This window comes from Vigna umbellata, chromosome 9 (genome assembly GCF_029865625.1).
Source record: "Vigna umbellata cultivar VRB3 chromosome 9, Vumbellata_1.0, whole genome shotgun sequence".
NCBI lineage: Eukaryota > Viridiplantae > Streptophyta > Magnoliopsida > Fabales > Fabaceae > Vigna > Vigna umbellata.
Window position 1 is genome coordinate 18124411 of NC_142173.1, and position 9671 is coordinate 18134081.

The 9671-nt window shown below is 35.1% G+C and overlaps 1 pseudogene; it reads left to right on the forward strand.

The window, feature by feature from the left end:
* The first annotated feature begins 777 nt into the window (after window positions 1-777).
* Window positions 778-9284, forward strand: LOC148192780 (uncharacterized; annotated as a pseudogene).
* The last annotated feature ends 387 nt before the right edge of the window (window positions 9285-9671 follow it).

Consider the following 9671-nt stretch of genomic DNA (forward strand, 5'->3'; position numbering starts at 1 on the left):
ACCTCCACAACAGCGACAACCTTAGGTATTGTACCACCTCCGACAGCTATCTCGCGAAGCCCTTCTCACCGACAGCCCCTGGATTAGCCTCCTCGCCAACTCCAACCTCTGCTCAAAACCGCGCCACAACCCACTGACCCGGCACGACGTACCTCCTCACGCTGCCAAAGGATCATCGTCAACAAATCCTAAGACAACCATCGTCCACAACCGAAGGCGTCACGCCAATGCCTCCGTCCTTCAACCGTAGACGCTTTTCGACAATGGAGAGGAGCTCCAGAATCACCAATGGTGATGGCGGAAACGTAATGGACCTTGCTTTCGTAGGGATTACGGTTGGGGGACAAGGGAGAGGGGAGAGGGAACTCAGAAAAGGGGACCTTGCTTTCGTAGGGATTTTCAGAGAATGGAAGAGGGAAATCCCAAATTCAGATTTCATTAAGTCAATGCCTATACCGACGGGCGAAAGCCTTCGATAAATTTGTTGCCCAATACCGAAGGGCTAAAGCCTTCGGTAAACACCAGCCCAATACCGAAGGGCAAAATCCTTCGATATGTGCTAATTACCGACGGTCCAGAAGGCCTTCGGTAATAGTCCTTCGGTAAACAGTGCATTTATGGTACAATTGACCTTTAAAAAAGTGAATTCTCACTCATCTTTCATTCCAATTTATATACTCTTCCTCTTTCAGTATTTTATTCTCTCTATTTTTGCTGTTGCTCTCATTTTTAAACCAACAATTGGTATTAGAGCCCTTGTCTTACATAGCTGTTAAAATGGATGCCGAATCAAATTTCTCACAAGTTGCACCTCTAGTCTTTGATGGAGAAAACTACGATCTCTGGACTGTCAAAATGGAGGCTTATCTGGAGGATCTAGATCTTTGGGAAGTTGTAGAAGCATATTATGAAGTTCTTCCGCTATCGGATAATCCTACCATGGCCTAGATCAAAATTCACAAGGAGAGAAACACCAGAAAAGCAAAGGCAAAACCATGTTTATTTGCTGGTGTTTCTCAAACCATCTTCACAAGAATTATGACTCTTAAATCAGCTAAAGAAATTTGGGATTATCTAAAGGAAGAGTACGCTGGAGATGAAAGAATAAGAAGCATACATGTGCTTAATTTAATGAGGGAATTTGAGTTGCAAAGTGATGAGTGCATATTTATGCCCACATTTATGTTTGAAAATTAAAATTTTGATGGGATAATTGTGTTTAAATGGTTTATTTTAAGTGAATACTACTTTTCAAGGCAACTTCAGTATTGCCAAGTAGTATTCAAGAAGGTAGATAGGGCTAAAGTAACCCTGAATCGTCTCCCAACGAACACGGAATTGCTTTTGAATATCTGACTCTTATGCTATGCAATGCTTATGAATAAAAATGATGTTTGGAGAATGTTTAAAGAACAAATAATAAACTTAAAAACAGTTATGATTAAATAGGCTAATTCCACTGCTTTTCCAAGATAGATTCATCATCGGTTATTCACGGATAATTGTTCAATTGATTATTGTTTAAGTTTCAAATTAATTAAAGTACATTCTTAATTAATTTGAGGGCGATCATGCATTTAACCAAAGTAAATTCTCAATCAAATGCAAAACCTTTCTAGATTATTCACAATAAATTCAACCAAAGTACATTCTCAATCAAATTCTATTGTGTTTAATCATGTCTATTCTTAAATCTCCTAACCAAGTTAAAAGTTAATCAATCAAAGTAAATTCTCAATTGATTATAGTTGAAATTATTACTACCAACCAAAGTACATTCTCAATTGATAGTAAAAACCATTTAATCATATGAAAGTTCCTAAATTAAATCAAAGTAGATTCTCAATTTAAACCTAGAAACCCTAAAACTCATATAATCAATATGCATGTAGATTCAAACATATTATGATGCAAAAATCTTTGCTTTTAACAAGATAGAGAGATGAAAGACATAGAGAGAACAACTTAAATCAATAACCAAAGTAAACAATTGCATTAACTGAACGTAACCTCAGAATCCGTCATGAAATTACAGCAGAATAGCCCTAGATGCTTAGCTCTCCATGAATGGAGTTGAATACAAGATGAAAGAAAAGTGAGAGTAGTATGAGAGAATGAATGTATGAAGTGAAGTCCCCTTTTCTGCCTCCCTTGGGTCTCTTTATATAGGCTTGATTGGGCTTGGACTTTGAATAGTTTGTTGATAAGATATTTTCTGTTGATATATTATATCTTTCAAATATTCATTAGATTAAATCAGTTTCAAAGAATATTTGATAGATATTAACTTAATTATCTTATATCCTATATCTTCCAAATAACTAAAAGATTTTAGATAATGATAAAATTATTTGGAAGATATTTTCTATTGATATTCCCAAATTAAATTCAACAACTGAATTTTATCTTTTAGATTTTCTGACTTTCCAAAATTGCACAAATACCCTGAAATTTCCTCTATCTGCACTTTAGCCCCTTCTGAATTTTCCAAATAAAATCTGACTTTGGGCCTTGAATTGCCATTTGGACCAATAAAACTTATATTCTCAGCTGCACAAATAAACATTAGAAAATCCAAGAATAATTTATGCATTAAAACTCACTTTTTACGTCTCTTTATTTTCCAAAGCCAATAATTCCAATCATCACAAATTCACTTAAAATAAACCATTTAAACACAATTATCCCATCAAAATTTTAATTTTCAAACATAAATGTGGGCATAAATATGCACTCATCACACCCCCACACTTATCCTTTTGCACTCCTGGGCAAAATTGATTAATTCCAAGACTTTGTTCTGAGTCATTTTATTTCATATTTGCACTTGGATCAAAAGAATGAGTAGCACTAGACATAGATCAATCATTTAGGCATTACTTTGTCATGGACATGCAAATGGAATCACTTTATTCTTCACACATGAGTTAACCTTTTTGAATTCCCAAGAAAATCAAATATGAAAGACAACACTCAAGTCAACATGTATCTATTTCTCCTGAACTGTCTCAAGTGTTTTTCGCTTGTGTTTACACTCAAAATACCCATGTAAGTAGACACCCTTGATATTTAGCAAGACTCTAACATTCACACACTTCAGTAAACATGCAATTATTGATCATGAGGGCTTTTTAAGGTTTTATTGAGGCCAAGGCAAAGGTAGGAAATTTTCTTGGGAATCTGAGCTTTTGAAATTGACATAGAAAGAGTAATGACACTTGATTTCAAAAACAACTCTATTTCTTGCTCTTTTAAGGAAGATTTTTTTTCTTCTTTTTTTTTTCTCTTTTGTTTTAAAACTTCAACTTTTTCATCTTCCTTTTTACCCTTTTTATTGTTTTGTGGGTGAGGTACTCACCCACACACTTATTCATCACTTTACTTTTAACAGAATCCATTACTCTTTCTTCTTTCCTAAGGTAAGGAACATATGATTTTTCTTCTTTTCTCATTTGACAATGACTGGAAACAAGAAAAATAGGCTTAAGGCTCAAAGAGGGTTCCAATGGATTAATGTTAGGACAAGTTTATTTGGCCAAGTAGCTAAAACAAGAAATGCCTCAATCATATCAAATCATGCATATTCACCTCTGTTGCACAACATAGAATCAAGCTAACTATTAGAGTATCAACAAAACATGGGCAAATCACACAAAAAAAATAGGTATGGCACATGGTGGTCCATCCTTAACATTAAGCCCAAAACTCACATGGTTTCAAATTTCTTTCACAAAAGATTTAATCAGGAAATTCTCCAGTCAACTCAATTAGCAAATCATAGAAGCAATCCACTCATATCAACATGACTCATTTTTTTTTTCTCTTGAATTCATGATCATTCCAGTTACTGATTCAAACTCTCAAATCCAATGCAAATATTTATTTAAAACAAACAAAATAGACAAACAAAATAGGGAACAAAATTAATTGTTTCCCCACACCCCCACACTTAAACTATGCATTGTCCTCAATGTATGCCTTATATATAAAATGCAAAGAAAAAGTATGGGGGAACTTACCTCCTTCATGGTGGAAGGAATGCTAGTAGGACTTCATTGGAAAAGTCATCCTGGATAGGAATGTTATCTTTTCCTTTTTCAATCCTACTAAGATGGTCAACTACTACATTATGTGACCCACCTCTGTCTTGAATAGGAGTCAACTTGTCCTTCTGGTTCTTGACCATTGTGATTCCATATTTCTTGGGAACCACATGTATAAGGTCCACCCAAGTGCTGTCAGAATTTGAATATTTAAGACCTGTTTGTAGCAACTTGGTGTCCTTTTTCTTTACAACCCCCATCAGTTGAGGATTTAGTCTTCCTTGAGGTTGTCTCACTGGTTTAGCATCCTTCTCCAAAACGGGTGGTTGTACCACAGATGGCAACATCTTACTGCCTAAGGTATTCTCGGCCACCTTAACATCACACTCGGACGCCACAAAGGTATCATCTATTAATACCGCGTCCTCAATATCACCTGCTTTACAGTTTCCTTTTTTGTCCAAAATTAGGGACGACATATTTGAAAAAGAAAAATTGTTTACAACATCACTTGATAAATCAATACAAAACAAAGAATGATCTTTAATCTGGTGCTTCCCAGCTTCCAACACGTTGAACCGCACCTTCTCGTCTCCTATCTCCATTGTCAGTGATCCTGCATGCACATCTATCTTGGTTCGTGCTGTCATCATGAAAGGTCTTCCCAAGATAATAGTTGTTGGACTGATTCCCTCATCATCCTTCATGTCCAAGATATAGAAATCTGCAGGAAAAATTAACTTGTCTACTCGGACAAGAACGTCCTCAAGCACACCTGCAGGGTTAACTGTGCTACGGTTGGCCAGTTGAATGACCACACCAGTAGTCTTAAGAGGTCCCAAAGATAGAGAAGTAAACACTGATAAAGGCATTACATTTATGGAAGCCCCTAAATCTAGCATGGCATTGTCAAACTTTGAATTTCCAATAACACATGGAACAGAAAACATACCTGGATCCTTGCATTTTCGCGGTATTTCAATATGCTTCTTAATCAAACTTGACACATTTCTTCCCAAATTCACAACCTCATTATCCCTAAAACGCCTTCTATTTGTGCAAATTTCTTTCAAAAACTTGGCATATTTAGGAATTTGCTTAACAGCATCTAGCAAAGGAATATTGATCTCCACCTTTTTGAAAATATTTAAAATCTCTTGGTCTAATTCCTCCATTTTTTTGTTTCTCGGCTTCAACCGATTTGGATATGGAGGAGGTGGAGAATAAGAAGAAGAAGTTTTAGAAGAAGAGTTAGAAGATACTAACCTGGATTTATCAGTGGTAGTCTCAGGTGATGGTTCACTCGGTCCTCCATTGTCATCAATTTGCGCTCCTTCTTTCTCCTTATCTTCATCCTCTTGGGCTCCTTCAGGGCTTTCTACTTGCTTACCCGTTCTCAAAGTAATAGCACTTACATTTTGCGGGTTGATCACTGTTTGTGCAGGCAGTTTGTTTGATTCCTTAGCCTCTAATTTTTCCACCCTCTGAGTCAACTCTACAATTGATTTCTTGATTTCTGAATTTTGCTCAAGTATTGTTTTCATGAAATCTTGTAGTGACATTTCAGGTTGAGGTTGCTGCCTTTGTTGAGGTGGAACATAAGGTTGTTTATTCTGTTGATACCTATTGGAGGATGAGTCATGATAATTCTGGTATGGTCTATTTCCTCCAATCATGTTTGCAGCAAAAGCTTGAGATGAGTTTTCCACAGTGGTTTCCACCAAGCTAGGACATTCATCAGTATAATGGTTAGTTGAAATGCAAATTCCACATTTCTTAGCAATTTGTGGAGTTGAGGTTTTAAACAAACTTGCAATCTCGTCAAGTTTGCTTTCTAGCTTATTCAGTCTTTCATCTATCCTCTTTCAATCAACTACACCATTATCAATTTCATGCACTCCCTTCAACAAAGTCACTGAATTTTCTCTTGTGCCATACTGTTGATTGTCTACTGCCTTCCGTTCTATTAGATCTATACCATCTTCTGGTGACCTGTCTAAGAAAGATCCTCCGCTTGCAGCATCTGCCCATGACCTATCAGTAGGACTTAAGCCTTCATAAAAGCTTAGAATAAAATCTTCCATTTGGAGTTGAGGGCATGAAGAACATAATTTCTTGAATCTTTCCCAATATTCACTAAGATTCTCTCTATCTCTCTGTCTTATATCTTGAATTTCTCTGCGGATAGCTGATAATCTGGATGCAGGAAAATACTTCTCAAGAAAGAGTCTTTCAATAGTTTCCCAATTTGTAATCCGTGCAGAGAGATAATACCACCAATCTTGAGCTGCGCCTTGAAGAGTAAAAGGAAAAGCTCTCATTTTAAGGCTCTCTATTGTGATCCTGGGAGATCTAAAGTTTTCACACAACATGTGAAATTGTCTCAAGTGCTTGTGTGGATTCTCCCTTGATAACCCATTGAACTTTGGTAAGGCATTTAACAGGTCAGGTCTCAGCTCCCACTCCTCATTAGGATATTCAATGTTACTTCGGATAGCTGTATTGTGGGAGGTGGCTAACTGTCTGATGGTTCTTTGTGCCATATTATTTGGGTTAGGATCAGGTAAAGGATTGGATGATATGTTTGTGACTGGAGATAATGAAGGTGGTATGACTTCAGATGTAGGAAGTGTTCCCTCAGTAGAACACCCAAATTTCAATCTTCTCCGCAGCTTACGCAAATTCCTTTCAACTTCCGGGTTAATTTGATAAAATTCTCCCGGGTTAGCTCTGGTCATGCACTACGCAATCTGCTGGAAATTGTTCCTCTGTTACTTATCTTTTTCTTTTGTTCTTGCTTTAGATAAAGATTTCAAATAAGAGATAAGAGAGACTTGTTGGGTCCACTCCCAGGAAAGAGAGGTGCGTCACAACGGACAACTTAAGTACCAAGTCTTTCCTAGCCAGAGTGTAATCAAACTAGCCTCAAGTATTTCTCAAGAGAAATTCTTAATTAAAAACAAGAAAAAAGATTTTTGATAAAACAAGAATGACTAAACGCTACAAAATAACTCAAATTAAATTAAATGTATGTGCGTTAAATAAAAAAAAATAAAAATAAAAAAATAAAAAAAATAAAAAATAAAAATAAAAATAAAAATAAAAATAAAAATAAGAATTAAATATTCAAAATACTAACCGTATTCCCCGGCAGCGGCGCCAAATTTGATAGGCTGTCGTTGAAGCTATCAAATTAATACTACTTTTCAAGGCAACTTCAGTATTGCCAAGTAGTATTCAAGAAGGTAGATAGGGCTAAAGTAACCCTGAATCGTCTCCCAACGAACACGGAATTGCTTTTGAATATCTGACTCTTATGCTATGCAATGCTTATGAATAAAAATGATGTTTGGAGAATGTTTAAAGAACAAATAATAAACTTAAAAACAGTTATGATTAAATAGGCTAATTCCACTGCTTTTCCAAGATAGATTCATCATCGGTTATTCACGGATAATTGTTCAATTGATTATTGTTTAAGTTTCAAATTAATTAAAGTACATTCTTAATTAATTTGAGGGCGATCATGCATTTAACCAAAGTAAATTCTCAATCAAATGCAAAACCTTTCTAGATTATTCACAATAAATTCAACCAAAGTACATTCTCAATCAAATTCTATTGTGTTTAATCATGTCTATTCTTAAATCTCCTAACCAAGTTAAAAGTTAATCAATCAAAGTAAATTCTCAATTGATTATAGTTGAAATTATTACTACCAACCAAAGTACATTCTCAATTGATAGTAAAAACCATTTAATCATATGAAAGTTCCTAAATTAAATCAAAGTAGATTCTCAATTTAAACCTAGAAACCCTAAAACTCATATAATCAATATGCATGTAGATTCAAACATATTATGATGCAAAAATCTTTGCTTTTAACAAGATAGAGAGATGAAAGACATAGAGAGAACAACTTAAATCAATAACCAAAGTAAACAATTGCATTAACTGAACGTAACCTCAGAATCCGTCATGAAATTACAGCAGAATAGCCCTAGATGCTTAGCTCTCCATGAATGGAGTTGAATACAAGATGAAAGAAAAGTGAGAGTAGTATGAGAGAATGAATGTATGAAGTGAAGTCCCCTTTTCTGCCTCCCTTGGGTCTCTTTATATAGGCTTGATTGGGCTTGGACTTTGAATAGTTTGTTGATAAGATATTTTCTGTTGATATATTATATCTTTCAAATATTCATTAGATTAAATCAGTTTCAAAGAATATTTGATAGATATTAACTTAATTATCTTATATCCTATATCTTCCAAATAACTAAAAGATTTTAGATAATGATAAAATTATTTGGAAGATATTTTCTATTGATATTCCCAAATTAAATTCAACAACTGAATTTTATCTTTTAGATTTTCTGACTTTCCAAAATTGCACAAATACCCTGAAATTTCCTCTATCTGCACTTTAGCCCCTTCTGAATTTTCCAAATAAAATCTGACTTTGGGCCTTGAATTGCCATTTGGACCAATAAAACTTATATTCTCAGCTGCACAAATAAACATTAGAAAATCCAAGAATAATTTATGCATTAAAACTCACTTTTTACGTCTCTTTATTTTCCAAAGCCAATAATTCCAATCATCACAAATTCACTTAAAATAAACCATTTAAACACAATTATCCCATCAAAATTTTAATTTTCAAACATAAATGTGGGCATAAATATGCACTCATCACAAAGGATGAAAGAGTCTAAAAAAATCAAAGAATACTCAGACAAATTGTTGGGTATTGCCAACAAGATAAGGTTGTTGGGTAGCAATTTTCCTGATTCTAGAATTGTTGAGAAAATTCTGGTAACGGTGCCAGAAAATTATGAAGCATTCATTGCTTCATTGAAGAACACAAGGGATTTGTCTAAAATCACATTTGCAGAAGTGTTACACGCCTTCCAAGCCCAAAAGCAATAAAGTTCGATGAGGGAAGATCATGTTGTTGAAGGTTCTCTTCTAGTCAAAAGCCAACAAGCCAAAAACTACAAGAAGAATCATCCAGCCAACAGTCAGAGCAATACAAATAATTACGATAAAGGAAAAGGTGGAAAGAAAAGTTACCCACCTTGTCAGCATTGTGGCAAAATAGGTCACCCTCCATTCAGATGCTGGCAAAGACCTGATGCTAAATGCAACAAGTGCAATCAAATGGGACATGAAGCAATCATATACAAGAGAAAAAATCAACAGCAAGAGGAAAAAGCTAAGGTTGTTGATCAGGAGGAGTAGGACCAACTATTTGTAGCTAGTTGTTTATTGAGTAGTGAATCGAGTGAAAGCTGACTGATAGATAGCGGTTGTACCAATCACATGACCTTTAACAAGGCTCTTTTCAGAGAATTGAGGCCAACTAATGTTACTAAAGTCAGAATAGGTAATGGTGATCATATCTCAGTCAAAGTTGTACAAGCACAAAGTTCATTCATGATGTTTTTTTCGTTCCTGAAATTGACCAGAGCTTATTAAGTGTTGGTCAAATGATTGAAAAAGGATTTAAGGTTATTTTTGAAGATAAATATTGCTTGATTAAAGATGCAGCTGGTCAAGATATGTTTAAGGTAAAAATGAAAGGAAAAAGCTTTGTTGTAAATCCATTGGAGAAGTAGCAGGTTGCTT